Here is a 21,541-nt window from a genome sequence, read left to right on the forward strand (position 1 = left end):
TAACCCCTGGGATGGACTGTGCTACGTCAACAGGAGAGATTCTCCCATCGACGTAGTTACCACCTCTCATGGAGGTGGATTAACTACGCCGATGGGAGAACCTATCCCATCTGCGCACTACCATCTTCACTAAACCGCTACAGCAGCTTTAAGTGCAGAGCTGCCCTTAATGTTCATGTAGACAAGCCTACGGTGTTTTTACCCAAGACTCCTGGTGTAAGAACCTGCAAGGCTAGAATCTCAGATCATGGGTTTTCTGGGCTACTGATGCCTCCACATCACCACTAGAGGCTTGGGCTAGGTGTGCTTGGGAGGACCCCACAAAACTAGACTTGGCAGGAAGTACCTTCTCCAAAGGACCTGACTGGCAGCCCCTGATAGCCACCGGGTGGGCTGATACCAGTATATAAAACCAGGAAGCGATGATGGGGAGCTGTCTGAGCAACCTCCCTGCTTCTACTTCAGACCCTGCTAGCAATAGATCCTAGACTCCAGCTTCCGACCCTCGTTCATCCTTGGCCTCACTATTTGATTGCTGTCAGTAACCTGACACCCAACCCCAGTCTCCTGGTAACCTGACCCTGCCTGCCTCCTGACACCTGACTCTTGGTCTGCCCTGTCTCTGACTGACCTCCTGGCATCTGACCAAACCCAACTCCTCCACTAGGTCAGACTGCCCACGCCCCAGTCATGACAACTGGCTTCTATTCTCAGCTCTGCCACTGACTGTATGTGACCATGGACAAGTCAGACCAAAATTTTGAAGAGTGAGCTTTAGGTTCCTTGGTTTTAGGATGAGATGCTTTGAGTGTAGTTTTCAGAGTTGTTGAGCCCCCATAGACCCAGTTAAAGGCAATGGGAGCTGTATGTTGTTCAACATCTCTGAAAAAAAATCAGGACTTAGGTGTTTCAACTAGGGCATCCAAAAACTCCAGGCACTCCAAATGAGAGGTTACTTCTGAAAATGTTGGCTTAATTCTGTCTGTTACAGTTTTTCCCATCTGTAAAATGTGGTTGTGACGCATGGCTAGAAAGGGTTAAACATCCTGCAAAATAAATAACCCACAGAAGACATATGGGGAGATGTTTGCGTTTTTGTGTATTTACATACGTATAAGTAGGGTCCACAATGTAATCAACAGTCCCTGTCTATGCTGTATTCTGATAATTCAGAGGTCAAAAGAAGTTCCTATCATTTAAATGAATTGTAAACATGGGATATCATGGTATTCATCTCTCTCTGAAATGTACTGTGAATGGTGGAGGAACAAGCAAATGGCCTTATGTTAATGGACCTCCTTCAAAGTCATCCTAATTACCTTTTGTTCCCTGAGGAATTCCAACTTGTCAAAAGACATGAAATTGTATAAAGGATCCTTGGGTCCTGATTCTGTCATCTCAGATCTGTCTAGGCTTTGTCAGGGGAAGTTTGAGTCGCAAGTCTGAAGTCCCACTTATGCTGGTAAACCCCGAATATGAGATTTGGACATATGAAATATGACCTATGAACTGAATTCTAAAGGAACTCTTTGCAACCACAAAGCTCACCATCTCTGCCCCTAAATGAATTGAACTCATGTCTGTATGTATATTGATCTTTTAACCATACTCTCTCTTTTGTTTTTTAATACAGTTTAGTTTAGTTAATAAGAATTGGCTGTAGCGTGTATGTGGGTAAGGTCTGGAATATTCAATAACCTGGGAGATAATATGTCCAATCCTTTGGGATTGGGGTAGAACCTTTTCTTTTCTATGATGAAACAAGATTTACATAAATTTTCATATTTGAAAATATGAGTACCTGGAGGGAGGCCTGAGGCTGGATCATTTTAAGGGAACTGTGTTGTTTGGACTTCTGAGTAACCAGTGAGGTAATAAAGAAGCTGTTTTATGCTGGCTTGGTAAATCTAGGTATTGGAATATCCACCAGCTTTATGAGGATTGTCTGCCCCATTCTTTGCAGTTCACCCTAACTGAGTGACCACAGCTGGCACCCACTAGGACCCCGGTCACAGTGGCGTAGTCCACAGGTTAATTGGGTATTTGGATCAGAACCCCATGCTTGTCAAAATTTAATTTTGATATTGGAGAGATTAAGGGTTAAAAATCAGTTACAGTGAGTGACCCATGATCAAGATCCTGACAGAAAAAGCCTGGGAGAATTGTGCTCACAGAGGGGGTTGTCTTTTAAGGAAAAGGCCCCAGAGCAGGTACTGAAAAATCTGTTAATTGCCAGCGATAAGGAAGCAGACCCAGCGAAAATGCTTGCAATGAGAAACCAGCTGCTAGAACTTGAACAAAAGCAAAAAATAGCTGATATGGAAGGAGAAGCTACTGAAAGAGAACACCTGTGTTTTGAATATCAACAAAGAATGGCATATATTTGATTGCAGGAACTAGAAGCTAAGCCAAAAGTGGACAGACTTAAGCTCCAACTCAAAAGAATAAAAGGAACAACAGGAACTGAATCATCCTGAAAATCCAGCTCCTCTCAACAACAAAGATGGGGATAGAATCTATTCAGTTTGTAAGAACGTTGGTATGTTGTTTGACTCTAAGCAGTTGACTGTGTGTGACCAAATTTACCCCAACACTGCCACCTTTTATGTAAATGCTTTTACTGTGAGCTCAGGTGAAGGTAACCCCATAACTTGTGCACAGAATGTAAAAAATCAATGGTAAAAGCTGTTTAGGGAACATTACAGCTTCTAACATCACTCTTGTTACAGCAGATCTTGTCAAAGAGGAATATTATTTGCCAAATAAGATTGTGAATATTGTAATCCTCTGTGAGTTTACTGTAAGTATGCCTTTAGCCAGAATCCATCTTGAATGGAATGGTGTTAAACATGAAGTTATAGCTGGGGTAAGAAAGTTATTGCGTAAAGATCTTTTGATTGGGGTGATATTAAAACTTTGTTCAGTCAAGTTGATGACATAAACCAGTCACAGCAAAGAAATAATCCTGAACCTGTGTCTACTGGGGCAAGGATTTGCCTATGGAGGGTTTCTCCAAATGTCTGTCTGAGGAAGATAGCTATTTATCTGTGCAAAGACGCAGTGCATATATGGAAAAAATTTTGGAGTGTCTGTATGGTATCTCAGAAGTGAATCTGGCATTAGATAAGGCTCAGGAAGATGTTTCTCTAGAGCAAATTAAAATTGGTCATCAGATTAAAGCCCTAACTGAGGAAGGAAGGGGTACATTCTTGGTGAGTGATAAACTGTTGGCTAGTAAAGCTTGGGAAAGTAAGCCTGACCCAGGTAAAAGTGATGTGCTTAAAGTAGCCCAGCGTAATAAGACTCTATTTGTGGAAAACAACAGATAAACTGCTAAGGGAGGGGAAAGCAAAGCAAGTTTAGATGAGCATAGGCAGCTTTGTCTAACCAGCAGTTTGGGAAGGCAAGGTTAGTGGAACATGAGTATCCATATACCTTACCTGTTACCAGTGTGGAGAATTGTGACAGTGAAGGAAATGTTCCTGTGTCTGTTAGGGGTAATGACTTGCCTATGAAGGGAGCTACCCCAATCTCCAAGCAATTGTCTGTGAACAGCCATGTGTGCTGGGACAAGGGAAATGATATCCCAAGCTCTTTGTCTGTTAAAGGGGAATGTTTCTTCAGCTTTTTTCTGTCTGTAGAGCAGAGAGAAGAAGCCTGTCAGCCTATGACAGTTGAAAATTTATCAGTTGACCCAAAGTTGGTTCTGGATACGACTAAAGCCCAGGAAGGAAGTGGTCCAAAATTTGTATCTGTAGGGATGATGACATTGCTGCTGGGTTGCATCCAGTTGAGGTCATAAAAAGCTCCCACAGACCAAGCAGTTCTAGTGCTCCTATTTTGTATATTGCTAGTGTGTTGCTGAGTAAAGATATGACAAGCTTGTCTGACCAGGGTGATATCATAGCCAGGACACAAGGAAAGCATGAAGGTGATTTGACTATGTTAGCCACTGACAGCGTGGCAACTTGTAACAAGGAGGAGAATGCTTCTAATCTTGTGACAAGGAAGTCTAGCAGTTTACCTGAAAGGGAGTTGTGTGAAAATCCTCCTGATGGGCCAGAGGTAATTCTGGATGTATGTGAAACTCAAAAAGAGTTTGGTGATTTGTCTGTTGTGCCAAAGTTGGTTCTGGACATAAATAAAGCTCAGAAAGAACCTGTTGCAGTGCATGATATTGCAGAAGGAAAGGAATTTCTTGGTGAAGTCTTTGAAGTCTGTGAAAAGGAATTGTTTCCATGACTCTTGATGGATGATTGTTGGTAGTAAACAGTCTCTCTTCTGAGGAAAGTGTGTTGGTGCCTAGTGGCCAAAGTCTTTCAAATGAAAATGAATCCACTGAATTTGTTTTGAAAAAAATCCATTGTGGATAGCTTTGCGGAGATTTCAGATGGAATAAAAATTGTTAGGGAGTTTAAACAGCACTATCAGCTTAACCAGCTTGTTGGGGAGACAATGTTGTTGGAACATGAAAGTCTCCATGTTGATTCTTTAAGTAAGCAGTCTGTGACTCAGGTACTGAGGAAAGATTGGGTTACAAGGATGCAGGGCAGAGCAGGCAAACTCTTATCTCTAGATATTTTGGACATGATTTGTAGACATTTAATTCCATGTGGAAGCAGAAGTTGGTAATGGAAGGACAAAGGAACATTAGGTCTAACATGCTAGTGAAAATGGATGGTATCTCTTTAAGACAGAGTCCAGCCTTGGAATTGGTAAAACTTGAGGATCTAAAAAATAGAAAACAAGCTAGTGTCTGTGTTGATGCAAATTACCTGACTGACTGGGAGAGAAAGACTTGCCCAAAGCCATTAACAAAGAGGACGCACCCAGCCAGCTAATGGATTCTGTTACAGCAAAGAGTTCAGATTTTGACCCTACTGGGCAGGGAGGAAAGGAAACATTAAACCTTGCAAAAAGCCACAGATTAACCCTAAAATACCAAAACATCAAGGAAGTGGTTAAACTGAAAGCCTATGTTAAGGAAGACCCTGAGGTCAAGAAAAAGCTAACAAAGATTCAAGAAGGACATTGAACAAGCTGACCTAAAGAATAATCTGTCTAAACCAAAGACTTGGCATGACAAAAATAATTATAAATGTACACTTGTGATAAACCTGATGTTATTGCTAATGATTGTAACTAACTTGTTGCTGATAGGAAGAACTGTAAAATGTACAATGATAGGTTTCAGAGTAGCAGCTGTGTTAGTCTGTATTCGCAAAAAGCAAAGGAGTACTTGTGGCACCTTAGAGACTAACCAATTTATTTGAGCGTAAGCGTTCGTGAGCTACAGCTCGCTTCATCGGATGCATTCAGTGGAAAATACAGTGAGGAGATTTATATACACACAGAACATGAAAAAATGGGTGTTATCATACACACTGTAAGGATCTCACACAAAGTGATCTCCTTACAGTGTGTATAACAACACCCATTTTTTCATTTTCTGTGTGTATATAAATCTCCTCACTGTATTTTCCACTGAATGCATCCGATGAAGCGAGCTGTAGCTCACGAAAGCTTACGCTCAAATAAATTGGTTAGTCTCTAAGGTGCCACAAGTACTCCTTTGCTCTTTGAAAATGTATAATGTGCATGGTTTTTTGGAAAAACCAGTGAACATGTTGGGAGTGATGCATAAGAACTCATTATATTGTAAAGGCCTTCATGGTTATACTGTCTCATTACATGACAACACACTTTGTGCTAAAAAGCCTAATAAGGCTGAGGCTTCACAGCTAATGCATAGACATATTTCTAAAACATTCCAGGGCAGAAAAACCACTACAAGCTTGAACTGCTGTGCACAAAGGGAAACTGAGGTACAACACCTCGCAGCCTTCATGTCTGAATGCCAGAGTAAGTGCTCTCTGAAGAACGTTAATGGCTATGTTAAGTCAACACATAGACCAAACCCTGGAATCGCTAAATTGTTTCACAAAGTATGGACTAAGTTTTTGGCTGGGGCCAAAGCATGCATCAATAATTTGGTGCACCTTACAAAGAATTCAATATAAACACAGCTCAGATCAATGCTGGGAGGTCATTAAGGTGTATCCAGGAGCTCTATTTTCGCTCTGCCACACCAGTTTCACATTTGGGGGTGCGACGCCTGGCTAGAAAGGGTTAAACATCCTGCAAAATAAATAACCCACAGAAGACATGTGAGGAGATAATGTTTTTATTTTTGTGCATTTACATATGTATGAGTAGGGTCCACAATGTAATCAAGTCCCTACCTGTCTATGCTGTATTCTGATAATTCAGAGATCAAAAGAAGATCCTATCATTTAAATGAATTGTAAACATGGAATACCTCGGTATTCATCTCTCTTTGAAATGTACTGTGAATGGTGGAGGAACAAGCAAATGGCCTTATCTTAATTCGTATAGCTAAGTACTAGTTATGGATCTCCTTCAAAGTCATCCTTTGTTCCCTGAGGAATTCCAACTTGTCAAAAGACATGAAATTGTATAAAAGATCCTTGGGTCCTGATTCTGTCATCTCAGATCTGTTTAGGCTTTGTCAGGGGAAGTTTGAGTCGCAAGACTGAGGTCCCACTTTTGCTGATAAACCCTGAATATGAGATTTGGACATTGAAATATGACCTATGAATTGAATTCTAAAGGAACTCTTTGCAACCACAAAGCTCACCATCTCTGCTATGAATCTGCACCTAAATGAACTGAATTCATGTCATGTTTTTTTAATAAATTTTAGTTTAGTTAATAAGAATTGGCTGTAGCGTGTATTTGGGTAAGATCTGGAATATTCAATAACCTGGGAGGTAATGTGTCCAATCCTTTGGGATTGGGGTAGAACCTTTTCTTTTATATGATGAAAAAAGATTTACAGAAATTTTCATCATATTTGATGTGAGTACCTGGATGGAGGCCTGAGGCTGGATCATTTTAAGGGAACTGTGTTGTTTGGACTTCTGAATAACCAGTGAAGTAATAAAGAAGCTGTTTTATGCTGGCTTGGTAAATCTGGGTATTGGAATATCCACCAGCTTTATGAAGATTGTCTGCCCCATTCTTTGCAGTTCACCCTAACTGAGTTACCATAGCTGGTCCACTAGAACCGCATCACAGGGGTTAATAACATTTACTTAATACAGAGGGGGATTGAGAGACTTTGTTCATATTTGTGAAGCACTTTGATATCCTAAGAAGACTATTTTTATAAGAGGGAAAAGTATTAGAAATAATGCTACCTAAAACTTTAGAGATAAATTTACATTTATGCAATGCCTTTTATCCCAACACATGCCACAAACTGTATTAACGCAATTCTATTGAAATGCAGCTCTCTTTGGGTTGGAGGGCAGCAGCCAAGCAGCACACTACAGAACAAAGGGTGGAAAATGTTTGACAAAGGATGACAAAGCAAATTCCTGACTCCTACAAAAAGTACAAAGAGGAATGAGCATCTACCCACTGGAGTTCTTTGATCACTAACAGGGAAGTCTATATTATGGTGATTAAGCATCTGGCTTTTTTTCCCTTTCAGTTTTAAAGATAAAAATGTCAGATAATTGTACAACTGGATGGAAAATCCTGCTCTGAGTATAGGGTAAGAACGAAGAGTCCTAAACAAGACTGAAAACAGCAACATTTGGTTTGTAGGCTGTGAAAAAAAATCACCCAGCCACTCCATAATCAGAGATAAGAACCTCTACATCTCTGTAAGGAGCTGGTAAGTGGAAGTTTCCATAGGCTTCAAGCACAGGTGATCATGCCCTCTCACTCACCTCCCTACCAGGAGACCACAAGGTGGAGTTGGAAGCCTGCCTCCTATCTGATCCAATGAGCCTAAGAGGTGGGAGTTCTAGCTGTGGTAGCATCTGCTTCTATAGTCAGGTAGCTGAGGGGAAACATTCCAACATGTTTGAACCTTGCTAATGCACAATGTGGTTACACAGGCTGTGCACTGAATCCAGAATTTGAAGTAGTGTAGGTGGTGGGTGTGACAGGTTGCCCCTGGGATGCCACCTGGAACTGGGGTACTGCTGAGCCCTCTGACCCACCAGCCTGGGCTTCTTCTCACACTGTGCTGCTGTGACAAGCTGCAAAGCCCTCCAAGCCTGCTCTTTCGCCAGCATTCACACAGGAAGGGACACACCCAGCTGCAGTTACATGCTGGCTCTCTAACAACCAGCCTCCCAGCCTAGGACCTCGGAGCAGTACCATCCTGCCCTGGTCAAATCTGGCCAGTATATGGGTTTAATACCTGGTCCACCTCTCCCTCAGTGTGAAGAGGACCATGCACACTTGTAATCAAGCTGAGATTTCCCCCAGACACCTTAGTCAAACACACACTGGTTTGGATTAAAACATATAATAAAAGTTTATTAACTACAAAAGGATAAATTTTAAGTGATAGCAAACAGATCAAAGCAGATTACCTAGTAAATAAACAAAACCGCAAACTGAGCTTAACATACTAGATAGGTAGGATATGAATTAGCAAATTCTCACCCTGAATGATAAATAGACTGGCACAGTCTTAAGGCACAAGCTGCCTTTGCTTTGCAGTGTGGGTTTTCCTACACAGGCTAGAAATCCCTTTAGCCTGGGACCATCACTTCCCCTAGTTCAGTCTTTGTTCCTCAGGTGTTTCCAGGTGTGGTGTTGTAGGGAGAGTGAGGTACCATCATGATGTCATTTCCCCCTTTTGTATCTTCTTCCCACTTGCTGGAAAGCTCTTTTGCTGTGACCTGGGTCAAACAGTTCCCATTGTGTAGTGCTATCTCTGAGAGGTTTCTATTGTACATAGTTCCTGGGGTAATCCTTGTGCTTGTGTGCATTTCTTCAATAAGCCATTAACATTGATTGGCCTTTTTACTGTTGCACCTGAAAGGCTACTTGTGAGTATTTTCAACTTCACAACATGTTTCAGTAACACATATGTAGCCAAACTTCATAACTTCACATACGACAATAGCACATACAATCCAGTGAGATATTAATGTCTAGCAGATCAAGACTTAGAATGATACTTCACAAGGCATAGTTTGTGCAAAACATATCCTAATTACAGGCAGTCCTCGACTTTATGACATTCGACTTACAACAAACAGCACTTATGACGTTTCTGAATTGACACCCTGATTCGACTTACGACATTGGTTTCAACTTTATGGTGCTCGGTCCCGCAATGGAGTGGACTGCGGTTCAGAGTTAGGATGTTTCAACTTACGATGCAATTTTCAGGAACCAATTGTGTCCTAAGTCTGAGGTCTGCCTGTATATGACAGTGGTGAATAAGGAGGTGCCAGGGATAGTGTGGGGAGCGGAGAGCTGGTCTCTCAGCTCCGCTGGCCACTACCTACCAGGAGACTGGCTGCCCCACAGGCTCCCAACAGGCTGCCTCTGCTCCCCATTCCCCGCTGAGAGCAGGCGGAAGCCACCCAGGGTTTCTCTTCTCCCACCCACTGGGAGCCAGGCAACCTTGTCAATTTCACGCATCAGGGAGCCCTGAAATTGACAGAACAGCAGGGAGCAGGGTCTGCAGCCACCCAGCTCTCCAGGGAAGCAGGAGTTTTCTTGTGAATTTCATGGGTCCTGCTGTGAAACTGACAAAATAGATGTAAGGGATGCAGTGCCTACACAGACATGGCATGGCCCTAACTATACCGACATAAGCTTTATGCCTCTAGTGGAGGTGAAGTTAATATGTCCGTGTAGTAGGGAACTTAGGTAGGTGGGAGAAAGGCTGTAGTGTAGACACTGACATAATTAGGTTGACATAGAAAACTTCCAGCCATGGTTCTAGAATTACTGTGCCTATAGTAGTCTGGAGAGTGTAAGTAACACGGCTACTCAATCACCACTCACCAAGCCTAGGAACTGGCTGCTAACAGACACTCATCTGTCAGTTGCGGGAAGAAGCAGTCACAGGCTGCTCTAGCTCCAATGACCTTCTGCACTCCTCTGACTATTTTTCTTAAATTTTAGTTTAATAGTAGCACTTGTGACCTTCATGCAGCAGGATGTTAGAGGTGCTAGGTAAGGCTGGACATGGCAAAAGGTGGCTCAGGTTTCTGTTGAACTCACAGTATTTTAGAAAGATGACAATAGGCAATACATTTCCAGGCAACAGCAGATTGACTTGGTTTAAGTCAGTGTGTAGAACACAACCGGAATTCCTTAGAGGGGGAATTTATGATTTAAAGGAAAGAAAAAGACCAATGTGCATTTATGGGGCATGGCTAGAACATCACAGGTAGTGAAAAATCCTATTTGTGTCCAGAGTACAAACAGTTGTGCAGGTTGCACTCCTCATTATCATTATTTGTTATATAAGTCTCTTTGTGTTCAGCATACAAGAAAATGAGATAACAGCAATCCCTGCCACAATGAGTTTATAAACTAGAAGGTCGACAGAAGATGCACTGGGAAACAATTTGGAAGTCTTATGTATTTTTAAAATCTCAGTTTTTGTGAGCATCATGGAAGAAGGGATTTAAGAGGGATTTCAATGAGGAAAGGTTTGTCGCTCCAAGATTGAGAAGATATTTGATGTATAAGGAGCAGCATGGAAAACAAAGCAAGACAAGAGTCTCCACACAACTTTAACTCTGCCCTGTAGGAACACCAAATGAAACTGGGACCCCAGGACCTTACTCATCTCTAAAAATACCTGCCATTTTATCTGTGCCTATCCTAACTCCAAATCAGCTATCCTATTCATACACGCCAACATGCTCTGGGCACCATCACTGATCAAAAGCATACTTGTTTCTGGTTGGAAGAGAGCACATTAAACAAACACTTAGCCCTGGTCTACACTACGACTTTAGGTCAGATTTAGCAGCGTTAGATCGGTTTAGCCCTGCACCCATCCACACTATGAAGCCATTTTTTCCAACTTTAAGGGCTCTTAAAACTGGTTTCTGTACTCCCCGACGAGTGGATTAGCACTGAAATCAACCTCGCTGGGTCGAATTTAGGGTAGTGTGGACGCGATTTGACTGTATTGGCCTCTGGGAGCTATCCCAGAGTACTCCATTGTGACCGCTCTGGACAGTGCTCTCAACTCAGATGCAGCGGCCAGGCAGACTGGAAAAGCCCCACGAACTTTTGAATTTCATTTCCTGTTTGGCCAGTGTGGTGAGCTCATCAGCAGAGGTGACCATGCAGAGCTCTTCAGCACAGGTGACCATGGAGTCCCAGAATTGCAAAAGAGCTCCAGCATGGACCGAACGGGAGGTACTGGATCTGATCGCTGTATGAGGAGATGAATCTGTGCTATCAGAACTCCATTTCAAAACACAAAATGCCAAAATATTTGAAAAAATCTCCAAGGGCATGAAGGACAGAGGCTATAACAGGGACGCGCAGCAGTGCAGCATGAAAATTAAGGAGCTCAGGCAAGCCTACCAAAAAACCACAGAGGCAAATGCCCACTCGGGGTCAGAGCCCCAGACATGTCGCTTCTATGATGAGCTGCATGCAATTGTAGGGGGTGCCCCTACACCTACCCCACAACTGTACGTGGACTCCTGCAACGGAGTCTCACGCAACAGCGATGAGGATTTTGGGGACGAAGAAGATGATGAGGAAGGGGAGGTTGAAGATAGCGCACACCAGGCAAGCGGAGAAACCGTTCTCCCTGACAGCCAGGAACTCTTTATCACCCTGGAGCCAATACCCTCCCAACCCGGGCTCCCGGACCTTGACGGCGGAGAAGGCACCTCTGGGAGTGTACCTTTGTAAATATAATACATGGTTTAAAAGCAAGCGTGTTTAATGATTAATTTGCCCTGAAGACTTGGGATGCATTCGCGGCCAGTACAGCTACTGGAAAGGTCTGTTAACGTGTCTGGGGATGGAGCGGAAATCCTCCAGGGACATCCCAATGAAGCTCTCCTGGAGGTACTCCCAAAGCCTTTGCAAAAGGTTTCTAGGGAGGGCAGCCTTATTGCGTCCTCCATGGTAGGACACGTTACCACACCAGGCCAGTAGCACGTAGTCTGGAATCATTGCATAAGAAAACATGGCAGCGTGTGGTACCGGTGTTTGCTGCCATTCAAGCAACATCCGTTCTTTATCTCTCTGTGTTATCCTCAGGAGAGTGATACCATTCATGGTTACCTGGTTGAAATACGGGAATTTTATTAAGGGGACATTCAGATGTGGCCATTCCTGCTGGGCTGTTTAACTGTGGCTGAACAGAAATCATCCCCGCTGTTACCCACGCGGTGGGGGGAGGGGTGAAGCGATCATCCCAGAGAATTGGGAGTTGGGGGGGGGGGGGCGGTTAGTTGGGTTTGTGCTGCACGTTAACCCGAAAACCACAACCCCTCCTTTTAAATGGCCAACCCATTTTAAAGGGCCAACCCAACGGGTGCTTGGTATGCGAAATGAGGGTGCTGCTGTTTGAAACCATTCCCACATGTTAGGAAGGTTAAAGAAGCCAAAAGACTGTGGCTTACCATGTCTGCCTGCAAGCCGAATTCTGTTGCCCGCCAGCCCTGCATGTGTGATCTCTCACACCATACTGACAGGCCTTCAATATAAGAGGCAAAATGTGACCTTGTAAAGAAACCACACGTGCTATGTAATGCTAACAGCTTGGTTCACCATGAAAGAGTCTACCCATTGTTCTCTAAAATGTCTCTTTTTAAAGACTAATCTCCCTTTTTTCCCTCCCGCAGCTGCAAATGTTTCAACGCTCCTCCATCATCTCTGTCCCAGAGGCTATCAAAGTTTAGAAGCCAAAAAACAAAAAAAACAAAAAAACAAAAAAAACCCAAACAAACAAAAACGCACTCACGATGAAATGTTCTCTGAGCTCATGGAGGCCTCCCATGCTGAAAGAGCCCAGCACAATGCGATGAGGGAAACAATGTCAGAGTCCAGGAAAGCACAAAATGAACGCGAGGACAGGAGGGACGAGCGAGAGGAGAGGTGGCGTCAGCGTGATGAGAGGAGGCAGGATGCAATGCTAAGGCTACTGGAGGATCAAACTGATATGCTCCGGCGTATGGTTGAGCTGCAGGAAAGGCAGCAGGAGCACAGACCACCGCTGCAGCCCCTGTGTAACCAACCGCCCTCCTCCCCAAGTTCCATAGCCTCCTCATCCAGATGCCCAAGAACACGGTGGGGGGGACCTCCGGGCACCCAACCACTCCACCCCAGAGGACTGCCCAAGCAACAGAAAGCTGGCGTTCAATAAGTTTTGAAGCGCAGTGTGGCCTTGTCCTTCCGTCCTCCCCTCCTCCATCACCCCACCCGGTGCTTCCCTCATCCTCCACCCCTCCCGGGCTACCTTGGCAGTTATCCCCCCATTTGTGTGACGAATTAATAAAGAATGCATGATTTTGAAACAACAATGACTTTATTGCCTCTGCAAGCGGTGATCAAAGGGGGGCAGGGAGGGCGGTTGGCTTTCAGGGAAGTAGAGTCAACCAAGGGGGCGGGTTTTCATCAAGAAACAAACAGAACTTTCATACCGTAGCCTGGCCAGTCATGAAACTGGTTTTCAAAGCTTCTCTGATGCGCACTGCATCCTCCTGTGCTCTTCTAACAGCCCTGGTGTCTGGCTGCGCGTAATAAGTGGCCTGGCGATTTGCCTCAACTTCCCGCCCCGCCATAAACATCTCTCCCTTACTCTCACAGATATTGTGGAGCACACAGCAAGCAGTAATAATAATGGGAATATTGGTTTCGCTGAGGTCTAACCGAGTCAGTAAACTGCTCCAGTGCGCTTTTAAACATCCAAATGCACATTCTACCACCATTCTGCACTTGCTTAGCCTATAGTTGAACTGCTCCTGACTACTGTCCAGGGTGCCTGTGTATGGCTTCATGAGCCATGTCGTTAAGGGTAGGCTGGGTCCCCAAGGATAACTATAGGCATTTCAACATCCCCAATGGTTATTTTCTGGTCTGGAAAGTAAGTCCCTTGCTGCAGCCGTTCCCACAGACCAGAGTTCCTAAAGATGCGAGCATCATGTACCTTTCCCAGTCATCCCACGTTGATGTTGGTGAAACGTCTCTTGTGATCCACCAGTGCTTGCAGCACCATTGAAAAGTACCCCTTTCAGTTTATGTACTGGCTGCCTTGGTGCTCCGGTCCCAAGACAGGGATATGGGTTCCGTCTATGGCCCCACCACCGTTAGGGAATCCCATTGCAGCAAAGCCATCCACTATGACCTGCACATTTCCCGGAGTCACTACCCTTGATAACAGCAGGTCAGTGATCGCGTTGGCTACTTGCATCACAGCAGCCCCCACAGTAGATTTGTCCACTTCAAATTGATTCCCGACTGACCGATAGCTGTCTGGCGTTGCAAGCTTCCAGAGGGCTATCGCCACTCGCTTGTGAACTGTGAGGGCTGCTCTCATCTTGGTATTCTAGCGCTTCAGGGCAGGGGAAAGCAAGTCACAAAGTTCCATGAAACTGCCCTTATGCATACAAAAGTTTCGCAGCCACTGGGTATCGTACTTTGAGAGAAATCAGTGTCCATGCCCTTATCACTCTCCTCACCGCGCTGCCATCGCCTCCTCGCCTGCTTTTGCAGGTTCTGGTTCTGCATATACCGCATGATAATATGCGTGGTGTTTAGAGCGGTCACAACTGCTGCGGTGATCTGAGCGAGCTCCATGCTTGCCGTGGTATGGCGTGAGCAGGAGAGCAAAGTGGCAGCGGAAGCGGCGGGTGGATGACGATGCTGACAGCAATATGGCATCCGCACGGAAAAAGGCGTGAAATAATTGTTGGCCGTTGCTTTCACGGAGGGAGGGAGGGGTAGGCTGGCAGCAGACAGTGCTGTTGGCTGGGAGAGCTATCCCTCTGCCAATATTCCACGCAGGACTGAATCTTCATTTGACAAAACTTAAAGAAGAGAATGACCTGAGTCACTCCCATTTATGTGCAGGCACCCCCGACAGACCTCACCGAGATCTGCCAGGAACACCCATGTCTGTCCAGGCGCCCCGACCAACCTGACCAAGGCCGGCCGGGCACCCAGGAGATGACAAGGATGGCTACCAGTCATACTGCACTATCTGCTGCCACAAAGCAATGAGCTGCTGCTGTGTAGCAATGCAGTCCCATGTCTGCCAGCACCCAGGAGATGTACGGTGACAGTGAGCTGAGCGGGCTCTATGCTTGCCGTGGTATGGCATCTGCATGGGTAACCCATGAAAAAAGGCGCAAAACGATTGTCTGCCGTTGCTTTCATAGAGGGAGGAAGGGAATGGGGGCCTGACGACATATACCCAGAACCTCCCGTGACAATGTTTTTTGCCCCATCAGGCATTGGGATCTCAACCCTGAATTCCAATGGGCGGAAGAGACTGCGGGAACTGTGGGATAGCTACCCACAGTGCAACACTCCAGAAGTCAACGCTAGCCTTGGTACTGTGGACGCACTCCGCCGACTTAATGGTCTTAATGGTTTTAGGTGGGGACACACACAATCGACTATATAAAATCACTTTCTAAAAATTCGACTTCTATAAATTCAACCTAATTTCGTAGTGTAGACATACCCTTAGGAAGGAGTAATGTACTGGGACATCCCTAAGAGACACCTCAGGCAGACATCAAAGATGTCAAAGTCAAGGTTGCGTGGCTGTGTTTTGTGAGAATCACCACCTTAATTGTACATTTCCTGGATCTCTGACATTTATATTGTGAGGTTTCAGAGTAGCAGCCGTGTTAGTCTGTATTCGCAAAAAGAAAAGGAGTACTTGTGGCTCCTTAGAGACTAACCAATTTATTTGAGCATAAGCTTTCATGAACTACAGCTCACTTCATCGGATAAATTCAGTGGAAAATACAGTGGGGAGATTTATATACACACAGACCATGAAAAAATGAGTGTTACCATACACACTGTAACAAGAGTGATCACTTAAGGTGAGCTATTACCAGCAGGAGAGTGGGGGGAGGGGGGGGGAACCTTTTGTAGTGATAATCAAGGTGGGCCATTTCCAGCAGTTGACAAGAACGTCTGAGGAACAGTGGGGGGTCGGGGGGAATAAACATGGGAAAATAGTCTTACTTTGTGTAATGACACATCCACTCTCAGTCTCTATGCAAGCCTAAGTTAATTGTATCCAATTTGCAAATTAATTCCAATTCAGCAATCTCTCGTTGGAGTCTGTTTTTGAAGTTTTCTTGTTGAAGAATTGCAACTTTTAGGTCTGTAATCGAGTGACCAAAGAGATTGAAGTGCTCTCCAACTGGTTTTTGAATGTTATAATTCTTGACATCTGATTTGTGTCCATTTATTCTTTTACGTAGAGACTGTCCAGTTTGACCAATGTACATGGCAGAGGGGCATTGCTGGCACATGATGGCATATATCACATTGGTAGATGTGCAGGTGGTTTTTCTTCTTATCATAGAAAGATAGGGTTGGAAGGGACCTTAAGAGATCATCTAGTCCATCCCGCATCCCCCTGTGCTGAGGAAGGATCAAGTTACCTGCCAGGGACAGTCTAGGTTGTTTTTCCAACCTGTCTTTTAAAACCTCCAGTGATGTAGATTCCACAACCTCCCTTGGAAACCTAGTAAAGAGCTTAACTACCCCTAGCATTAAAACAATTTTCCTAATGTCTAACCTAAATCTCCCTTACTACAGATTAAGCCCATTAATTCTTGTCCTACCTTCCACAGACATGGAGAACAATTGATTACCGTCTTCTTTATAACAGCTCTTAATATTTGAAGACTTAGCAGGTCACCCTTCAATCTTCTTTTCTCAAGACTAAACAAGACCAGTTTTTTTAACCTTTCCCCATAGGTCACTATAATAGGCTATACCTTTCTAGCATCTTCCTTGGGGAGAGGGGTGGATACTGCTACAGCCTCAGATTCTAGGTCAGAGCCCTCCCACGGTGCTATTCAGGATGTCTGGCCCCCTTACTGGGGAAGCTAAAGTAGTCCAAACAGTCTATACGCTTCCATAGCCCACGAAAGTCAGTCCTAAGCCTTCAGGAAACCAAAGAGAAAAACAGAGAAGGGAAAAGTACCAATCCTTCTTTCTGAAAGGGCCTGGGCAGCCAAGGTTCTCAAGGCATTTCCCCAGTCAGCAACCCAGAAGAATGGTCCTAATATGGGTCACACCAAGGGTCCATCTAGCCAAGTATCCTGTCTTTTAACAGTGGTCAGTGCCAGATGCGTCAGAAGGAATGAACAGAACAGGGCATTTACTGAGTGATCCAACCCCTTTCACTCAGTCCCAGCATCTGGCAGTCAGAGGCTTAGGGACACCCAAAGAATGGGATTGTGTCCCTGACCATTGTGGCTAATAGCAATCAATGGAACTATCCTCCATGAATTTATCTAATTCTTTTTTGAACCCAGCTACGCCTCTGGCCTTCACAAAATCCCCTGGCTGACCGTGTTTTGTCTGAAGTACTTCCTTTTCTTTGTTTTAAACCAGCTGCCTATTAAGGAACAGGGGTCACCCAATGAAATTATGTTATACGAAGGGGTAAATAACACTTCCATGTCCGCAGGTTCAGCCGATCGCAGCTCCCACTGGCGGCGGTTCGCCCCCATTGGCCTGGAGTGGCGAACCACGGCCAGTGAGAGCTGCGATCGGCTGAACCTGTGGACGCGGCAGGTAAACAAATCGGCCCCGCCCAGCCCGCCAGAGGGCTTACCTTGGTGGACTGCAGGCCAAAGGTTGCCAATCCCTGACTTAGACTTACCCAACCACAGTATAAGGGCTAATGCTAGTAAAGTGCTTTGAATATGCTGACCATTCAAATGTTAATCATTAGTAAGCAAATTTCCCTCCTATTTTGCCAATAACTTCATAGTAGAATAATTTTAAAGGGTACATTTACTTGTCATTGTTATGTTGTTGCTTTACTTTTTGCATTTCTCCCAAGACAAGGAAATATCAATGAAGACCATTTCTCTTTTGTTTATAGTTGATTTCCTTTTCCCATTGCTGCACTATATATGAGTTGTCCTTACACATATATTGCAGTGGATTGCTTATTTGTCTCCATGGGAATTCTTTCTTTAATTCATAGAAACATTTATACCAGTGATATTCAGACTACGGCTCACAAGCCACAAATGGCTCTTTAAATGTGTCTCCTGGCACTCTCTGCAGAACATGATATTAAAACACTATGTGATTTAATTATTAACCAGTCAAGATGCTTTTATTATGTTATTAACCAATTATGTTATCAGCTTGCACTCAGTTACTAACTTATACACTGTGAGAATAATTTTATATATAAAGATTTCCCTTGTGTTTAAATATGAATAATACTACAGTAAATGAAACAATGAAGTTACCCAAAAGAACCACAGTGTAATGTTGATGGCTAATTTGGCTTCTGAACCACTGAGGTCTGAGCATCACTGATTTATACTATTCTTGGGTTTGGAAGGAACTTAGTTTTCAGAGAGTCTAAACAGTGCGTCAAATTCGAGGGGACAGCTTCCTCTAGATACACACCCCGTCGCTTTTCTGAAGTTAGACTGACAGCCCACTCACTTCACACCCCAAACTCCTGATGCAACACCGCAATGCAAAGCCACCGCAAATTCACAGCTGGGGCTGATCCCAGTACACACACACACAGACACCCCGGGGGGAGGGGCGCTAAGCCCCAAACTACTTCACAGCTCCAAAGCAGGTGCCCAGAGAGGCGCTTCTCCATTTCCACGCTAGAAACCCAGAGCGACGCAAACAGGGCTTCACAGGCTCGCCGCAGCTGCCAGCGCGGACACGGGGCGCTGGCTCGTTACCGCAGCCGCTCGCGCGAGGGAGCGCGGCCGGCAACGGGCCTCGCGCTGGAGCTTCGGCCCCGGGAGCTTTTACGTGCTTGGCCCGTGCAACGGCGGCATGGGGGGGAGGGGCGGGAGCGGTATTGCCGAGAGGGGGCCGGTATTACTGGCCCCCCCGACCCCCTTTCTGCCCTTGGCCCCGTTGTTTCGCTCGCGGGAAGGGCAGGTCGCTCCTAGGAGCCGGGCCACGGGGCGGTGACCCGTGACGGGCCCAGTCCCCAGCCGGGCCGGTTCTGGGAAGCTCCGGGACTGTGACCGTCCCCGGCTACCGCCTCAGATCCCCTGGGGGCCGGGGCGGGGGGCGCGGACCGGGCCGCTCCTCACCTGCCTCCGCCGCGGTGCCGGTACCAGCCCGCATCCCGTGCCGCCGACCATAGAGACGACGGCAGAGCGGCCGCCTCCCACCACCGAGACCCCGGCGGAGGGATAGAGCGACCCCTCCCCCCAACCACGCCCGCGGGGGGCCCCTCTGCGCTCCCTTCCCCCGCCCTTGCCTCGTGGGGCTGGAACCCCCGTTCCGCACGCGCCATCCCCGCCATCATCTGCCCCGCGCGCGGGGCGGGGCGGGGCGGGGCCGGGCCCCTCCCACCCGCCGCCGCTCTGTGGGACGGGGGTTAACCCCGCCCGTAGCCCCCGGAAGGTGTCAAGGCCCCTGTCCAGCCCCACAGCCCCCACCTGGCACCGTCTGAACGGGCTCCGTGGCAGGGTTGCCTCTGGCTGCTGGGTACCTGCGATGCGGGCCTGCGCTCCCCCGGGGCCAGCCTCCCCCAGGGGCCACACTCCCAGAGGTTGTCACAGTGCCCGCTAAAGCATGCAAAGAAACGTGGCGCCCCGTAGCCTGATCGCTTCCCTGAAATTATCCAGTCGGCGGCACCCATTATGAATTATTTGGCCAACCAAATTCTTTGCCTCCCCAGACTTTAATTTTAATCAAATAATAGTTGATAATAATAGCCCTGTTGTCATCATCAAGCTACCACCATTGCATCACTGCCGCCAGTTCAAGCAAAGCAGACTTTGTTAAAATGATCATCCTTTTCTGATCATAGCTAAATAAGGCCCCAACCTTGCAAAGGTTTATACATGTGTTTAACTTTACTCAGGTGAGTAGTCCCATTAGGTGACCCACTGCAGCCCTAGGGCCAAAGAATTGCCACATGTTCTCAGAGGAATCCATTATGTTTTGCAATTTATATAATTTCTTTTTTTGTCCCTCACTGAATTAGTTATACTTGGCAGCTATTCTGATTTATTGTACTGTGATTCCTCTCTCAATATTGTTATCTTGGCTGGTTATTTACATTTGATTAAGGAAAGTGCAGGCCCCTTACTGAATGAGGGTGGCAACCCAGTGCCAGAGGATAGGGAAAAAGCTAATGTACTCAATGCTTTTTTTTGCCTCTGTCTTCACGAACAAGGTCGGCTCCCAGACTACTGCCCTGGGCAGCACAGCATGGGGAGGAGGCGACCAGCCCTCTGTGGAGAAAGAAGTGGTTCGGGACTAATTAGAAAAGCTGGACAAGCAAAAGTCCATGGGGTCGGATGCGCTGCATCCAAGAGCGCTAAAGGAGTTGGCGGATGTGATTGCAGAGCCATTGGTCATTATCTTTGAGAACTCATGGCGATCGGGGGAAGTCCCAGACAACTGGAAAAAGGCTAATGTAGTGCCCATCTTTAAAAAAGGGAAGGAGGAGGATTCGGGGAACTACAGGCCAGTCAGCCTCACCTCAGTCCCTGGAAAAATCATGGAGCAGGTCCTCAAGGAATCAATTCTGAAGCACTTAGAGGAGAGGAAAGTGATCAGGAACAGTCAGCATGGATTCACTAAGGGCAAGTCATGCCTGACTAATCTAATTGCCTTCTATGACGAGATAACTGGCTCTGTGGATGAGGGAAAAGCAGCGGACATGTTGTTCCTTGACTTTAGCAAAGCTTTTTACAGTCTCCCACAGTAATTCTTGCCAGCAAGTTGAAGTATGGGCTGGATGAATGGACTATAAGGCGAATAGAAAGTTGGCTAGATCGTCAGGCTTAATAGGTAGTGATCAATGGCTCCATGTCTAGTTGGCAGCCGGTATCAAGTGAAGTGCCCCAGGGGTCGGTCCTCAGGCCGATTTTGTTCAATATCTTCATAAATGATCTGGAGGATGGTGTGGACAGTACCCTCAGCAAGTTTGCAGATGACACTAAACTGGGAGGAGAGGTAGATACGCTGGAGGGTAGTGATAGGACACAGAGGGACCTAGACAAATTAGAGGATTGGGCCAAAAGAAATCTGATGAGGTTCAACAAGGACAAGTGCAGAGTCCTGCACTTAGGACAGAAGAATCCCATGCACTGCTACAGACTAGGGACCGAATGGCTAGGCAGCAGTTCTGCAGAAAAGGACCTAGGGGTTACAGTGGACGACAAGCTGGATATGAGACAACAGTGTGCCCTTGTTGCCAAGAAGACCAATGGCATTTTGGGATGTATAAGTAGGGGCATTGCCAGCAGATCGAGGGACGTGATCGTTCCCCTCTATTCGACATTGGTGAGGCCTCATCTGGAGTAGTGTGTCCAGTTTTGGGCCCCACACTACAAGAAGGATGTGGAAAAATTGGAAATCCAGCGGAGGGCAACAAAAATGATTAGGGGTCTGGAACACATGACTTATGAGGATAGGCTGCGGGAACTGGGATTGTTTAGTCTGCGGAAGAGAAGAATGAGGGGGGATTTGATAGCTGCTTTCAACTACCTGAAAGGGGGTTCCAAAGAGGATG

General features: G+C 45.9%; 1 protein-coding gene across 6 annotated transcripts in view; it reads right to left on the minus strand.

Moving 5' to 3' along the window:
- The window catches only part of B4GALT4 (beta-1,4-galactosyltransferase 4), a 67,274-nt gene extending 47,930 nt beyond the window's left edge, over positions 1–19,344 (minus strand). For 3 of the 6 annotated variants that reach the window (XM_043538704.1, XM_043538701.1, XM_043538705.1), the window contains exon 1: positions 19,104–19,237. The gene's annotated coding sequence lies outside the window, so the exon portion shown is untranslated. Of the gene's footprint in view, positions 1–19,103 lie in introns of all 6 variants that reach the window. The other 3 variants (XM_037909251.2, XM_043538703.1, XM_043538702.1) reach the window with 3 other exon arrangements.
- Between the last annotated feature and the right edge of the window lie 2,197 nt (positions 19,345–21,541).

This window comes from Chelonia mydas, chromosome 1 (assembly GCF_015237465.2).
Source record: "Chelonia mydas isolate rCheMyd1 chromosome 1, rCheMyd1.pri.v2, whole genome shotgun sequence".
Lineage (NCBI taxonomy): Eukaryota > Metazoa > Chordata > Testudines > Cheloniidae > Chelonia > Chelonia mydas.